The 16715-nt window shown below is 38.0% G+C and overlaps 1 protein-coding gene and 1 long non-coding RNA gene across 2 annotated transcripts in view; one reads left to right on the forward strand and one right to left on the reverse strand.

Annotated features, from left to right (window-relative positions):
• Positions 1-10186, forward strand: part of LOC134211150 (potassium voltage-gated channel protein Shab-like) — a 593106-nt gene extending 582920 nt beyond the window's left edge. Inside the window, 1 exon segment of the mRNA XM_062687792.1 lies at positions 6315-10186. The gene's annotated coding sequence lies outside the window, so the exon portion shown is untranslated.
• LOC134211153 (uncharacterized) lies at positions 9264-14622 on the reverse strand. The gene is made up of 2 exons (XR_009978948.1): positions 12569-14622; positions 9264-12336 (listed from the first exon to the last, which is right to left on the reverse strand). It is a non-coding gene; the product is annotated as an uncharacterized LOC134211153 (long non-coding RNA).
• Positions 14623-16715: the final 2093 nt, after the last annotated feature.

Consider the following 16715-nt stretch of genomic DNA (forward strand, 5'->3'; position numbering starts at 1 on the left):
GATTTAATTTGATGGGGTTTCCATCAAATGGGGTCAAATCTCTTAGGGTATTAGGCGTCTGGAGGCTTTTAATCACATCCTCTGCTGGCGACGTTGCCCTTGAATTGTTATTAGCTGACACGTTTAATCTTCTTAGTTGCTCCGAGATGCGGGCCATCTCGCGTTCTAATGCGACGATGTGCGCATCTCGATCAGTGGTATCCTCCACTGTGTCTGAGGTAGGTGGAATTAATCTTGGGGCACGGCCTTCGCTAGAGAGAGCAGTTTGCTCCTCGTCGATGGCGGTCAATCTTTGTAATCTGGTTTCTGGCATTATTATATTAAACTACACTTTTTTAAATTACACTACACTTACACTTTTCACTAAATTTTGTTTGTTTGCTTAGACTTAGTACTAGTTGACTTACCTAAATCCGTCTGCTGCTACGTGCGGGTGGTTCTGCAACCAAATGATATTCATTCACTGGAGCTCGATGCCGAAAACCACACACTCACTCGCGAAACGGAGGAAAAACGGATCACGGATTTTTTCTTCGCACTTATTGCCGCGAATCGCACGATATTCGTTCGCGTATGGTACTATACCGGACACTAAAATACTTAGAAAAACCGCGATCCTACCGACTGCGCCACTTAAGAGCTCATCGAGCTGGAGGTTCTTTTTAAAAAAGATGGATGTGTACACGTTGGGAGTTAAGACACAACTACATTGCTATATTATTTCAGAGTCCCAGTTGCCCTGCCTGTTTCCCTAATTCTGCTAACCTGGCACCTAGTGACGATGGTCCGATGGTCACGTTGTCCACAGTGGCTGCATTCCTTAGGTGTCCGATGTCGTCTGGCGGTGATGGCGCTGACTCAGTTATCATGGCGCAAGTGCACCTTCTTTTAGCTGCGTCAGGTGATTCATCCGTTGGAGGGATATTTGAAGCCTCGTGCTTAACATATAACATAACGCTTCTATACCAACGGCGACAAACGCCGATAGAATCGCGTTGCGTGTGTTTGGGGGAACTTTTAACAGATTTATTATCAAGCATACGAGCATATGGGGACGCATGGTGTATTGGTTCATCAACTCCTTGTGACTAAATTTTTGTGCAAAAATTAAAGTTTTATGATATGGTGCATTACCATGGGGCATCGAAATCCGTACACTTAAGCACCTCAGTATGTGAAAAAGAGTCTGAAAAATTGAAAACGAATGCAAATGAAACGTTTATCGTTGATACAGGAGCATGAAAGCCTCTAGTGTTGCGCAATTACACATTAGAAATTATAAAAAATATTATAAAATAATGAATTAAAGCAACACCTCTTTAAACGGATCAAAATCATGCAGCTGTTTTTAACTAAATATATAAATTGTAGGAGACTGTTTACTAAACTGCCACTGTAAATAGTTAAATACGAACCTTGAGAAGCGATGCCTTTCATTCTTTCATTCCTTATTGTATTCCGCTTATCTTACTTTATTAATCGCCATTTGCAATTAAACCGCACTTAGTTTTTATGCAATTATGTGCTTCACGAATAAAAATGGCGCCTGAAACTATGCGTTTGGTGGGTGGCGATTTGTTTTTGATTTATGATGTTTTAATTTCAAAGCCTACTGTCCATCGCATTAAAGTTTACTGTCAAGTGTATGAACAGGATAAGATACATTATTTATAAATTAATTACCTTAAATCCCCTATAACTTATCTCTTGAAGTAGACGGATTTCGGTGCTGTACGGATTACGGTCCCCCACGGTACCAGTGTAAGCCATTTGCACCAAGTTACAATCTAATGCAACGTACACACCAGTCAAGCAGTTTGACGAACATTGACTCCGCCCCCAAGAAAACGCTTCGGTTGCTGCTTTGTTTGAACATGTGTGAAGTTGATCGAACAACCATTTGACAGTTGGCGGCTCGGTTGGAAAAAAATAAAACGGTTTGATTTTGGTTTGAGTTGTCGGGGGTGGAGTCAAGGTTCGCCGAACATGTTTGAGCATTTGTAGTGAAGTTGCACAAACCCCCATATATTTTTTGATGGTTGGTGCTCAAGTTGGCGCTTCGGTCGTTCGTGTGTGATATTGTTGGTCAAATAAATTGATTGTTCGTGCCACTGTTGGTATAACTTGATGGATGTTTGAATAAACGAGAGGTGGAGTCAATGTTGGTCGATCTGCTTGACCGTGTGTACGTTCCATAAGATAGGATGTGACAACTCAATTGAGACTGCCTTGTTGCTTTTTAGTCGTTTCCTCTGACGAGGTAGTCGCCAGTGCAGCCAAAGTAATTTGGTAAAAAAAACTTCCAAACATCATGTATCAAAACTTGTTTGTTGATGTTTTTCTTTCCGTTTCATCCATTACACCCGATTCTTTTTTTACACGGGGGATGCGTTCCGTGTAAAAAAAAAATTCAGTTCAAAATTTGAAAATCCGTGTAAATAAAGTTTTATGATTTCTCGACAAATCATGCAAAATAGAGCAACTTTGCAAAAAAATTGTATGGGATTTTTTTTACACGGCCGTGTAAAAAAATCCTTGTAAAAACAGAATCAGGTGTACTTATGTTAGAGAAGCGAAAGACTAACAGAGAGAAGTTTTCGCTAATGAAAATATGACTTTGTGATCGAAAATGACGGAAAGGTGAATGATACTGCTTATTGTATCGTATCAAACACCATTACGCTAATGCTACGTTAAGACAAGGCAAGTGAATTGAGAAAGTCGCTTGAATCGAACGCGAATTGAGCGTGTAGGGTAAGGAGGGGCAATATGCATAGGCTGCGGTTTATGCCTTAGCTATAACGATTTTAATGGGTGTTGCTACCTCACGCAACAGTTAAACAATAGCTAGCTGATGCCATATTAAAATTAGAAAAAATCTCAATCATATTGATAATATTCATATTTAAAAAAAAGTGGTGATATTTCGTTGCCGGAAAACTCATGAGGCAAAACGCTTTTTAGCCGGCAGCTCTTAGGGAACAACGTACCACGCGTCAGCGCATCAGCATTCTGGTATGGACAGTGCGTGGAGACGCGAGTACATTGTTGGATAGTTCCACTAGGGCGTTTTGCCACGTCGAAATGTTAGATATTTCATCAAAATGTGGAAAATTTCAGTTTTTCCTACATTCCCATCAATTATTTTGACACTTTTTTCGCCTAACCTACATAGTTTCACATCTAGTTTGATTAAGGCTATCTCAAACATAGTACCGTCGTCGGGGGTGATAATGGGTCAAATGGGGGTGAGAATGGGTCACTGTTTCAACTACTTAGAATGGGCAAGTAGACTAAAATATTTTTTATTTATTTATCATCAGACTAAGGCCGGAGTGGCCTGTGCTGCACATAAAAGACTTCTCCATTCAGCTCGGTCCATGGATGCACTTCGCCAACCACGCAGTCTGCGGAGGGTCCGCAAGCCGTCCTCCACCTGATCGATCCACCTTGCCCGCTGTGCACCTCGCCTTCTTGTTCCCGTCGGATCGTTGTCGAGAACCATTTTCACCGGATTACTGTCCGACATTCTGGCTACGTGCGCGGCCCACCGCAGTCTTCCGATTTTCGCGGTGTGAACGACGGATGGTTCTCCCAACAGCTGATGCAACTCGTGGTTCATTCGCCTCCTCCACGTACTGTCCGCCATCTGCACACCACCATAGATGGTACGCAGCACTTCCTTTCGAAAACTCCCAGTGCGCGTTGGTCCTCCACGAGCATCGTCCAGGTCTCGTGTCCGTAGAGAACTACCGGTCTTATAAGCGTTTTGTAGATAGTCAGTTTGGTACGGCGGCGAACTCTATTCGATCGGAGCGTCTTGCGGAGTCCAAAGTACGTACGATTTCCAGCCACTATGCGGCTCCGAATTTCTCTGCTGGTATCGTTATCGGCGGTCACCAGTGAGCCCAAGTACACGAATTCTTCAACCACCTCGATTTCGTCACCACCGATAGAAACTCGTGGTGGGTGGCTCACATTGACCTCTCTTGAGCCTCTTCCTATCATGTACTTCGTCTTCGACGTGTTGATGACTAGTCCAATCCGTTTAGCTTCGCTTTTCAGTCTGATGTAGGCTTCCTCCATCCTCTCAAAGTTACGTGCCATGATATCAATGTCGTCGGCGAAACCAAATAACTGGACAGACTTCGTGAAAACCGTACCACTCGTGTCAATCTCTGCCCTTCGTATTACTCCCTCCAAAGCGATGTTGAATAGCAGACACGAAAGACCATCACCTTGCCGTAACCCTCTACGGGTTTCGAAGGGACTCGAGAATGCCCCTGAAACTCGAACTACGCACATCACCCGTTCCATCGTCGCCTTGATCAACCGTATCAGTTTATCCGGAAATCCGTTTTCGTGCATTAGCTGCCATAGCTGGTCCCGATCGATTGTATCATATGCGGCTTTGAAGTCGATAAATAAATGATGTGTGGGCACGTTGTATTCGCGGCATTTCTGCAATACCTGACGTATGGCGAACACCTGGTCTGTGGTAGAGCGTTCACCCATAAATCCCGCCTGGTACTGCCCCACGAACTCTCTTGCAATTGGTGTTAGTCGACGGCATAAAATTTGGGAGAGTACCTTGTAGGCGGCGTTCAGCAATGTGATTGCGCGGTAGTTGCTACAATCCAGCTTATCGCCCTTTTTGTAGATGGGACACACGACACCTTCCATCCACTCCTGCGGCAGAACCTCATCCTCCCAAACCTTGGTAATCACCCAGTGCAGCGCTCTAGCCAGTGCTTCACCACCGTGTTTAAACAGCTCTCCTGGTAGTTGGTCAACTCCAGGGGCTTTGTTGTTTTCAGCCGGCCGATCTCCTCCTGGATTTCCTGGAGATTCGGAGCCGGAAGTCGCATGTCCTGCGCGCGTGCTCCTAGGTTCATTACCATACCGCCACCTCTGCCATATCGCCATTCAGGTGCTCTTCGTAGTGCTGCCGCCACCTTTGGATCACCTCACGCTCGTTCGTAAGAAGGTTCCCGTTTATGTCCTTACACATATCGGGCTGTGACACGTGGCCCTTACGTGAACGGTTCAACTTCTCATAGAACTTTCGTGCGTTATTAGCGCGGTACAGTTCCTCCGTCTCTTCACGGTCTCGATCTTCCTGCTGGCGCTTTTTCCTCCGGACTAAAATATAAGAGAGCTTTTTGAACGATTTTACTTTACGACCTCCAGGCTGTCGGTGAGAGCGATGACCCATTCTCAACACCCCCCAACCCCCCCCCCCCCCCCCATTGTCACCACCGATGGCGGTAAATATAACTGAATACCCGAAAGTCGTTGTTTTGTTCCGGCCTCTTCCCCTAACCACCTTAATTCAATTTACTTGAACGAAAAGAAAGTTGATCATGTTCAACTTTTGGCAAGTTAATTGAATTCAACTGAATTGTTCAATTCACTTGCCCTGTCAAAACGTAGCATAAATCACATAATGAAGGTAATATTATTTAACGCACAAAAGCACGATTGTAGCTTAACAGCCTTGTCTATACACTCATACAAAGAGCTAACCTTTCACGTCATCTAAAGAAGTACGTGTTCTCAGTAGTTAATTACTAAAAACAATTTTTCTGTTTTGTGAGTTAGATTGTGATACAATATGTAAGTGTAGTGCGTTGCATTAGATAGACATCAATTGTGTGATAAATTAGCTGCTCTCCATTCACCAGAATCGCCAAGGAATCATAACATAATGTGACGTTTTAGTTATGTTTGGTATGGCTGGTTCCATGTCATTTCGGCTGCTTGGTGGAGACGCTGGGTTAGAAGTAACTGCGGCTACAGGCTTGTTGTTTCGGTTGGTAAGATGTGTGTTGCTTCGAAGCCGTTGACGGATATAGTAAGGTCGATATTGTAGTGTTGCAAACCGCCATCTCTGGCGTGTGATCACTCCTTTGGGTGCACGGTTGATAAGGGTCATACTTTTATTACGTAAAGGTCTACGGGGCAGTATGTCGTTTTCTTACGCTTCATTTTAATAAAAAAAAATATTTGTAAGGAAAAAAATCTTACATGACAGGATGGTTGAAAAAAAATAAGAAAAATCCCCTATCCGAGGAGAACAATTGGGAATGACTTTGTCCACTTAGTATTGGGGTGAATCACAGGCTTTAGCTGTCGATGCGTCATAATTTTCTTTGCTTGAGGGCGGTAGGCCGCCGTCTTCAGTTATACCAGTCAGCTATCGAAACAGTTCGGATTTATATTGCCAACCGAAACACGATGTAATAAACTTCATAGTCGCGTTTCGCCACAAATCCAAAACTTTCTTTTAACGTTCTATTTTTTTTTTCTTACAGGAAGTTCCGAATATCCACCTCAACGAAAAATACTAACAAACGTAGCTAATGTTAAGCCAAAAACGTGTAAATACGCCACTCAGCTCGTTATACGAACGAAACACTCTACAAACAAACCAAAGACAGCAGCAATTGTGAAGGGAATTCCTCAGTCAACAAGTTGAAGCATGTGCCGATAAAAACAGATACCAAAAATGGATGGGCGGTGACCTGTTCTAATTGTAATTAGGAAGAAAAACGAAATAATGGTGACGAAACATTTCAAACACACAAACTAAACTAAGATCTTTTTAAAACATTCGAACTAGGAGAATTAAAAAAATATTTTTAAAATTCATCTCTGCCAATCCATTACCGATGCAAAAAAATATATCGTTTCGATATCAAAAAGGTATATTCATAATTTATGTTGTAAGCGCAGAAAGATATTAGTCGTTACAGCACACAGATCGTCAAATGCATCGATTATATCGTCATACGCACTCTTCTAGGCTAGAAGGATACTTTTGAGGAAAGAGACATATTAAATAAGGAAACATCCTTAAACGAAGTAGCATTTTTTAGTTATTTTGAAAACGCATAAAAAATATTTTCCGCATTCACACCTAAAATATGTAGATGGTTTCTTACTAAATCTGAGATTAACTTATCACCTTTTCACCTCATCTAAAATGCTACATCATTTGCGTATGGTTCCTGATGCAAATCGCCGAAACAACTGTCCATATAGACTAGTGATTGTAAAGCTCTGTGAAAATGATCAGTTTTGGCTTGTTTTGCACCAGCCAAATACCATAAATAGCTACACTTATAGCTTCAGCGAAACTTGCATCATCCACTATGGCACCAAGCAGTTCATAGGCAAAGTTCATCGTTCAGCACATGTGCATGGTCTAGACCCAACAGCAGACATATGAGAAGCTGCTTGTATTCTAGAGAACAACATGGAGGAAAGTCTTTGTAAATATTGATTTTACTACTACGGATCTTGGAAAACATAACGATTTTATCGAGGCAGTGCACAAACGAAAACTATTCAATAATTAAAAAATACAAAACAATTGAAAAGACTTAAAGTTGAATCTAAGTTTAGTTCTTGTTTTTTCGCGAGAAACCCATCTTACAGGAGATGAAAATAACTGATGAATTTCAGGCATACGAGTGATATTCGTTTCTAAAAGAAAGCAAATTTTTTATTAAACGTTTTTCTGTTCTTCGAGAAAAAGTTGTGGAAAACTGTTTTGTAAAATTTCCAATACAGAGTGAAAAAAGTCAAAAGCTTCAAAACAAATACGGGGATGTACAATAGGAAAGACGTAGATATTTCCATCGTTTCTAGATAAACAAATCGATTCTTTGTTCTGTAAAATTTAACACCGACCGAGTGAGACAAGGTTTTATTACCATTTAGCGCTGTGCTTATCGTTGGAATCGGTGTAATTAGTTCCCTGTCGTTAACGTTGAAGCATCGCTTTTCTAGAATGCGATAAGTAAACCACTTTTCTAGATCTCCAAGCATGCATACTGCAGTTGGTAGGATTGGTTATAAACTTTGTTATATGTCTAAAAAAACAAAATAATTTTCAAAAAAAAAGTTAGTAGGCTCTTACGGCAATCTTCAAAAAAGTTTCCTTGACGTCTATAGACTATTTTCATCATGTTTTATTTTTTTTTTTGTTTTGGATCAATCAAAACTGCATACAAAAATTACTAAATCAAAGCTTTATTATTTATTTATTATTCAAAATAGTAAAAAAAAGTATTCAGAATAACATGTCTGAATAAATTTTTGGCTAATTTGAATAATGCGATGGAAGCATTATCACAAGAATCTTGTAATTGTATAAATTCTAGACCAACATTTAAAAAGGGCGTAACAGCCAAAATTTATTCCTTCTGATTCTACGCCTACATATAAAGCTTTATATGTAGACAAAGAATCAGAAGGAATAAATTTTGGTTGTTACGCCCTTTTCAAATGTTGGTCTAGAATTGGAGTCCTATTGTAGAGTATTGTCATGTGCCGCGTTTAACAAGTGTCCTACTCGTTTGAAACGCGCAATTAATCTGATCTCTGCTTCAATTTTAATACTTGGTGTCACTATATCTTATTGAAGTCACATTAATATCAACATTTGAAGAAAAAAATCATAAAAGCCAATTATACTTTGATTCAACGATCGATTCCAACGAACGCATTCTTCTATTATTTCCGGTATCAAATAAGACATTGACTTCTAAAATAAACCATTATTTTCATAGCTCGAACTACCCGTTAAATAATGGAATCGTCCTGGACAATCACTTGTTTGCAGCGCGGTAAACTATCAAATCAAAATCTAAGAAGAAACATAATTTAAGGAGCGGTGGTTGAGTCATTATTGACGATGATCATTGAAGAACCGACTTTCTCTTTGTAACTTTTACCCCATTTATATGACAAAAAATGTACCCTTACATCTTCAATCATAACCTGAAAGAGAACAATCACACACACAAGCACACTTATTCCATGTCTCTTTAATACCGACAATGCATGCTCTCTCCAATAAAACAATTTGCACTTTTCCGACCGTTTGTCTTAATAGCAACGTATGGAAATAAACATACATTATTCGAAAGCAATACAATCTCTAATATATAGTAATGCATTATTTCCTTGCGAAGATAAACAAAAATACGAAAATGAACGAAACACTTATACACATAACTATTCCAACAACAGGAAACTACAACAACAACAACAACTAGAGCTATTGCTTGATATTTCGTTCCATATCACAGCACTTTTTCTACCTGTTTTGCCGCAGTGAATGCAGAGAAGTAGGCTTCGACGTCTTGAAAGGTTACAAATATCTTTTTTGCAACTAAATAAAACAGACGAAAGTTTGAGAAATAGTTCGCAACGGGGTTGTCTAATACTAAGTCATGAACCGACGAGATGTAAGCTTCTTCGCTGTCTCTCTTTTTCGAAAACAACAAAGAAATACAAAAACTAGAGTATGCTCGTTTATAGCAAAAGATATATAAGAAAAATTTTCAAAGAAAAAAAAACAAAACCAAAAAACAATATGAATATAAAGAGGAAGAACATAAAAATGATGGCTTATATCTGTGATTTAATTAAATTAAAGAATAAAAGTAAACAAAAACGTTGGTAACACTTGTATATTAAATGAAAAGTAAATTTAAAACTATGTTAACATTGAAATATAACAGAAATGTGCTTTTTAAATATTTTCGATTCAAAGACATTATATATACAATGAAACAGGACAACAAGTGTAAAAAGCGATCACAACACTGAAGAAACAGCCGAAATCGATTAGATTGTAACAACCCAGGAAAAAAGAGAAATACATCATATTAGCATGCTATATATAAATGTGTAAAAAAAATCTAAAAAACTACGGAAGCAAGAAAAAACAGTGCTAGGTAATAAGCGTAAGTAAGTGAACCAATACACAACAAATTAAGTAGCGAATGCGTCGTTAGATTACACACGCCGAGGAACCAACAACGGTTCACAAACACACAAACGTCCGCATACGGTGGAATTTAAGTTATCGTTTTGCCATCACGGTCTGTTTTGGCTTTTTTTGAGTTTAAGGAAAACACGCTAGTCATTAGGAATTAAGGAACGAACGTGGTACGATCGATGGAGATCAGCTTAGTAAAGCGATAATTCGATAGAGCAATTAAAATGTTATATTCGTTTTGTATTATATCATTTTTTTGTTGCAGCATATGTTTTACAATTTGATTATTTCAAATGCTTCTGTTGTTTATATTATTCATTTATTTTCTTTTTATATGAACGTTCTGGCTTGACTTGTTATGTTTTTATTCGAATAAAGAATTATAATTGAACTTTTTCTTGTATTATATGTAACGCAGACTGCCCTGTAATATCACACAACTTCTTCTTTAAGTTATCTTGTGTTTTTATGATACTGGTAAGACATCTGTAAATGATAAAACATCATAAGAATTTATCGGTTTTGTCAGCTAATCCAAGAACGTCAAGCAATGTTATACAGACAGACAAAGCTCCGCTCAAATAAAATGAGATTGAACTTTCATTTTCAAAGCATTGTGATTCGTAAACGAACTAGCAAGCAATATATGTATGGAGTAGCTGAAAGCCTACCATTTTTAGTTAACATTCAATAACAAAACTTCTTATATACTCACTCATTCACTCAAGGGTCCTGAGCATTCCTACGAGTACATAGGGCCAACGTAAAAATGCTCCATCCTAGACGGCTGCATACTTTTGCTTTAACCTGAGCCTAGATCAGATTCCTATTGACTTTACCTTAATTTTTTGATGAGGCTTTGTCGCCACGACCCTCTAAATCTGCATCTGCTTTGGTGTCCTGATGAACCCTAGTCCAGCGCTTGCTTGGAGATTTCGTAATGGTAGGCTGACCCACCTCCATTTACGCTCTCAAGTTCCTGTTGCTATCGATTTTGAAAAACATTGTCTATGAAGATCAGCATTGGAAATCCAGTTGTGAGGCCACCAGACCTGCATTGTAAAACGTAGGCATCGGTTAATGAATAGCTGCAGTTTCTGCGTGATCGCTACTGATACACACCAATTTTTGCTGGCGTATAGCAACACAGATATCACGCTAAAGTTAAATATTCGAAATCTAGTGCATTGACTAATCTGATTGAATCTCCTCATATTTCGTAAACTCGCAAAAACCTTTTTGATCCTTGTTACTCTTATACTTATATGTCAATCTAGGCTCCACCGTCCAACGTTAACAAGATGCCAAGAGAATGCCTCCACTACTTATCAGACTATCGTAAAGTTAGAGGAGAGGTTCGTGTTGATATCCAACGATTTGGTCTTGTTGCCGTTGATCGTGAGACCCGCCTTAAAAAAGACGTCGGCCAGGTCATTCAGCTTTACTACGCGTACCAGAACGCTGTTGTGCTAATCGAAGTCGTTCAGGTGCTCTATAGTAATAGGCTGCTTTCGTAACTACGATGAAAAACAGAAGGAACATAATTACGTTGAGGCAAAGGAGATAAATGACATCCTCGCCTCATTCCAGCGACTATCTGGATGAGGTCAGAGCTCCGTTATTCAGGACTCTGCACGTGAAAGCTTCGTACTGCGCTTCGATGAGGACAACTATGGGGTTTCACAGATTTTCGTGGTCAAGGCGATCGAAAGTGTTTCCGTATAGTTATGGAATACCAAATAAAAGAACTATTGGAATTATTAGACTTGCTCCAGGATAATACGGTGCGTGACCACATGTTTCACACACGATCTTCCGGGATGGAATCCTGCCTGTTGCTTTCGGAAACAAGTATCTATCTTATCCTGTATCTGATTTAGGATAACTTTTCACTTAATTTTGAGAACAATGCACAGTAACAAGATACACCTTATTGCCAGTTGACGCATAAAGTTAGATGCTCTTTTTTGGGACCTTCACTAAGGCAGTCAGCCAGAAAAGTCACAGTGTCCCAGATATTTCAGCATGGTTGATAACATGGGGTAAGCTTTAAACATCTCTGCCGATATGCGATCGCCCGCCTGGAGTTTTGTTGAATTTCATGCATTGGATGGCTGCTTCAATCTCCTGCAGTAATGGGGCTTCGGAGTTGACCCGAGTAGCACTACACATCAAATATACTCTATTGCCAATATAGTCCACTCTGGCTGATTTCGAAAGACAACACAGTAGCGCCGCGGTGTCAAAAAAAGGCAAGCAGTGTAGTGAAAAGACATGTCGAGGGTGTCCAAACGTATAATGCAATATGCAGTATTACATGTTTAAATGATGTGCTAGAAATCATCATATGGGTTCATTTTGACATCTGAGCTTGAAAATATAACTTTGAAAAATGTAATTCAAACTATGAAAAATTGTTACACTATTGTAACTTTTCCGATTATCACACCCCTTGGCTATCCAGACGTTAGTTGCCTTTTGTGACGCAAGATGGTAATGATTGTGCTGTCCGTTGCCTAATATATGGGGATTCTCGGAGTGGACTATATTGTTAAGGTCACTCCTGACGGAATCCACGTTTTAAAGTGCTCGCGTTTTCGGGGGCACACCATTCGGTACGGAAGCAACGCACAACTGTCATTTTTATTTTTTCACGCATGCTGCGACGCAGCAAAGCTAAATCAACAAAAATGACAGTTGTGCGCCGCCTGCGTATCGAGTGGTGTGCCCCCGAAAACACGAGCACTTTGAAACTTGGATTCCGTCAGGAGTGACCTTAACCCACTATATTTGGTTGCATGAACTCAAATGTGACCAAATTTGGTTGCATATAAGTTGTAACTGTAACTTCTCTGCAACATGTGTGCTGCAAGTGTCAGTAAATATCATATGCCATCAAAATAAAATGGAAATCAATCACGTGTTGAGTAATTCAATGATTCAAACCCATTTTAATATAGAATTATTGTACAACAGAACTAAACCAAACTTAACATAATCCAACAAAAATCAATATAAAACAAAATCAAATTTGAACCTCTATCCAGGTCTGCTGAAACCAGATCTGGAAACCAACTAATGGAATTTCCGTTGTATTCGATTCCTCCTGGAGCTGTGCGCCACCGACATTTTTGCACCGGAATTTGGTTGAATTCACTGATTGATGTATTCCGCGAAAATTCTGATTCTTTTCTTGAAAATTCCATGCAATATTCCATTGAAAATTCATAGAACTTTTGAAAAAGTATAATCATACGTTTAAATCCAAACAATTTCCTTCAAAATTCCAAATGTTTTCAAATTAATGTTCCAAGTGAATTTGCGTGAAAATTAAGAATAATTGTTCTAGCTGATTTTAAATTTTAGTGAACATTCCGAAATATTTCCGTGGAATTTTAGAATAGATTCCAACGAAATCCTTGCAAATTTTGAGCAATTTCTTGATGAAATTTCTAAAATTCAAATTTCATGTGGACATTCCCAGGAATTGTTAATTTTCCGTTGAATTTCCGGGGAATTTCCAGTGGAAATTTCGGTGAATTTCTCGTAAAAACTTCGGATAAATTTTCATTAAAATTACGAAGGCTTTCTTGCAGAAATTACGAAGATTTTTTTATGGAAACTGGAAGGATTTTTGGTGGGGAAATTTAAGTAATTACTCGTGCAAATTTACAACAATCATACAGCTGTCATCAAGAGAAAAAGTAGAATAATTGGAATTTCACACGGTGTGGTCGAGTCAAGTACGAGACACTGAAGACGGCCTTACTGTTGAGGTCGAAATACGTATCTGTCAAGATACAATTAAGTGGTGGAATTCAATGGGATTGTATTAACTCGTCTTATGACAAGGGCATGATATCTTGATTTTTATATGTTTTGCAAAAAAAATATAACTTTCTAGAGGCATTTTAATCACCGATTTGTATATTATGCCATGTCAAATTTCCTTGATTCTACTTTTTCTCGAGACTTTTCAGGTGGCACCACAGATGAAGGAACTGCCCCCATTGCCGGGCTGCTCTGGTAATTGCCTCCTATCCATTGCGGCCTTCGCTTTTTTATACCGAAAAAAAATAGACTTTTACGGAAGATAAGACAAAAATTAATTGAAATTTCAAATCTTCTCTATATATAAAAATGAGTTTGCTTTTTATTTGAGGCATTATAACTCACGAACGAATGGACCTATTTTCAAAATTTCCTCACTGATCGATTCGTCTTGCGATCAGCTGTGTTATGTATGGAAAATCGAAAAATGTTGTTGGGAAAGCAGAATAATCATTAAAATGCAACGGTCTGCTTGCACTGATGTCGATCTAAAGTGTGGTGCTGCAATGAGCTCATCTATTGACAGTTTGAACGCAAAAAAAACAAACCCGAGCAAAATTGGGCGGGTTCTACTAGTTGGTAATACAAAACAAAATATAAAATCGAGGATGGTTTCGATCATTTAATAAATCCGAGTTCGATCATTTAGTAGTATGTCAATAACTCATTTGAGAGGCTTTCGAAACGTGTTGTATTGTAGACTTTAAGCACTATTTGTTTTATCTGCCTAAAAGTTCGTTTTTTAAATTGCACTAATTACGGAGTTGAAGCGCTAGTTGCTAGAGCTTTTAGTGAATGATTGAATTGTTGTTATCATTTAGTATATTAAGAGATATTGGAGAAAACTCTGTAATTATTAGATTTTGAGGAACGTAATATCAGACAAAGTTGAGCAGTTCACCAAACCACACATTTCGAAAATCAACCTCTGAAATTAGTTATTGACATGTTACTAAATCTAGACCAACATTTGAAAAGGGCGTAACAGCCAAAATTTATTCCGGCTGATTCTTCGTCTACATATATAGCTATATATGTGGACGAAGAATCAGAAGGAATAAATTTTGGCTGTTACGCCCTTTTCAAATGTTGGTCTAGAAATGACGAAAACTCCTTATATAACAAAATATTTTTACATATTCTTATCAGTTTACATTACCAGTATCATCCATTGTTAGCATATTTTATTATGGTATTTTTCATTACGCCAGAACAAATGTTAATTTCATCTTTTGCCCCATTGCCTCAATGAGTAATAAATCTGGTTAGAATTGAAGAATAATTTGAAAAATGTTATCAACCTCAATTTTTAGACAATTAACCTTTCCCGTCAATAACATTACCTCGTTTCATTGAATCAGGCGATTCTTTAATTTATTCAAGGTTAACTTTTCCAAAGAACCCATATTTTTTAAGCCTTTAACTATTTTAAAAACGAAAACAAAACATGCTGCATGTGTGAACCGGACTGAAGTATTGGTCTGATGTTTGTCCAAAATAGGCAAACATTATAAAATAGTACATTTTAACATTTTAGATTTTTTGTTTTAAATTTTAAAAATAGTAAGAGGCGTCAAAAGTATGGATTTTTTTTGGAAAATTAACCTAAGAATTGAATAATCAACCAGGGAAAAAAAAGTTGGCCGAAAAGGTCAATTCCAAGAAATTTTATACTTACCGCAATTTCAACAGTTGCCCATTTTAAATTGGCCAAGCAAATCAATAGATAAGAGCAAAAGATGAAAATAATAATTATTCTAACCTTATATAATTTCTTCATCACTACCATTGTGACGTACAGCATCTGTGAGCAACAACTAAATTTAGGAACAACTGAATACTAATAAAACAAACGAGCGCGGTTTAGTAACGTCCTAATTTCCAAATAAAAAACAAAATCGAAAAATTTTGGCGAGATAATCACTAAAAGTAAACTTTTCGGCATACCAAAATACCCTTGAAGTAATAAGTACCCCAGTTCATCAAAATTCTGCGAAAAAAAAAACAAAAATTCAGTATAAAATCATAAACTAAAAAAAAATAAACAAAAATACATACTCGTTTAGGAAAATGTTTCATACAAAATTCTTGTAAAAAGTGTTAAGGCGTTTTGCGAAGTTTCTTTATCATTTTGTTAATTCCCTATTTTAAAACTAAACAATACAAAGTGAGCGAAAACCAAAGTCAATGCGTTGCCACCAACAGGGACTGTAAAAAAACACTACAGAAACAATCATGAAGATAAATATATAATCAACTCTGTTGTTACTTATCAAAACTGTTGAACTTGTTTATTCCGTTCTTCATCATTTTGCTGGAACGAAAGGAAAACTCATCGGTATCACGAAGCAGTGTTCTACATTTGCAACAACCGGGAGTTAATCAAATTATGCGAAAATTACTGTTTAGATTAATTGTTATTCTCTGATGAAGAAAAAGACAAGCGAAGCTATTTATGAAGAACTATCCCTAGGAAGGCGTGGTCATATTATAGAAATGTAAAAAATACTGATTTTGCGAATTCTTAAAAAATACAAACAAATGAAAAGAAATAAGTCACACAAATACCTATTTTGTCAGTTAAAAAATAAACTAACTATCAATGCACCGATCCGAAACCAAAGAATTGTTCATGTCATTTGTCGAAGTTGAACAAGCAAACGAAAGATTGATATTTTTGTCACTATCCTTGTTTCCCACCCGTATTGAAAAAAGTAAACCAAGTGACAAATTTTCATAATTCAAGTTGTGTTTCATCCCGCCAAACGAATTCATATAGAAAAAATCACTGCATTTCGTTCCTAGAAAATTCAAATTTCGTAAAATGGAGGACATTCTTGTACACAAGGCGACTAAAGATAACAAAAGTCGTGGAAATGATACGCATTCAGAATGTCCCACTATCATAAGCGAGAAAAACAAAATTTGCATTCTGTCCCTTTAAAAACGTCAAATAGTTACATAGGATTCGACTCAGCAAAATATATCATAACGGCATCTGGAACATCACGATATTGTACTAGGTTATGAGGTATAATTTTTATTGTCATTTTACTCGGAGACAACAAATGATAAAACTGTGAATGAAAGG

Source organism: Armigeres subalbatus, chromosome 2, assembly GCF_024139115.2.
Source record: "Armigeres subalbatus isolate Guangzhou_Male chromosome 2, GZ_Asu_2, whole genome shotgun sequence".
NCBI lineage: Eukaryota > Metazoa > Arthropoda > Insecta > Diptera > Culicidae > Armigeres > Armigeres subalbatus.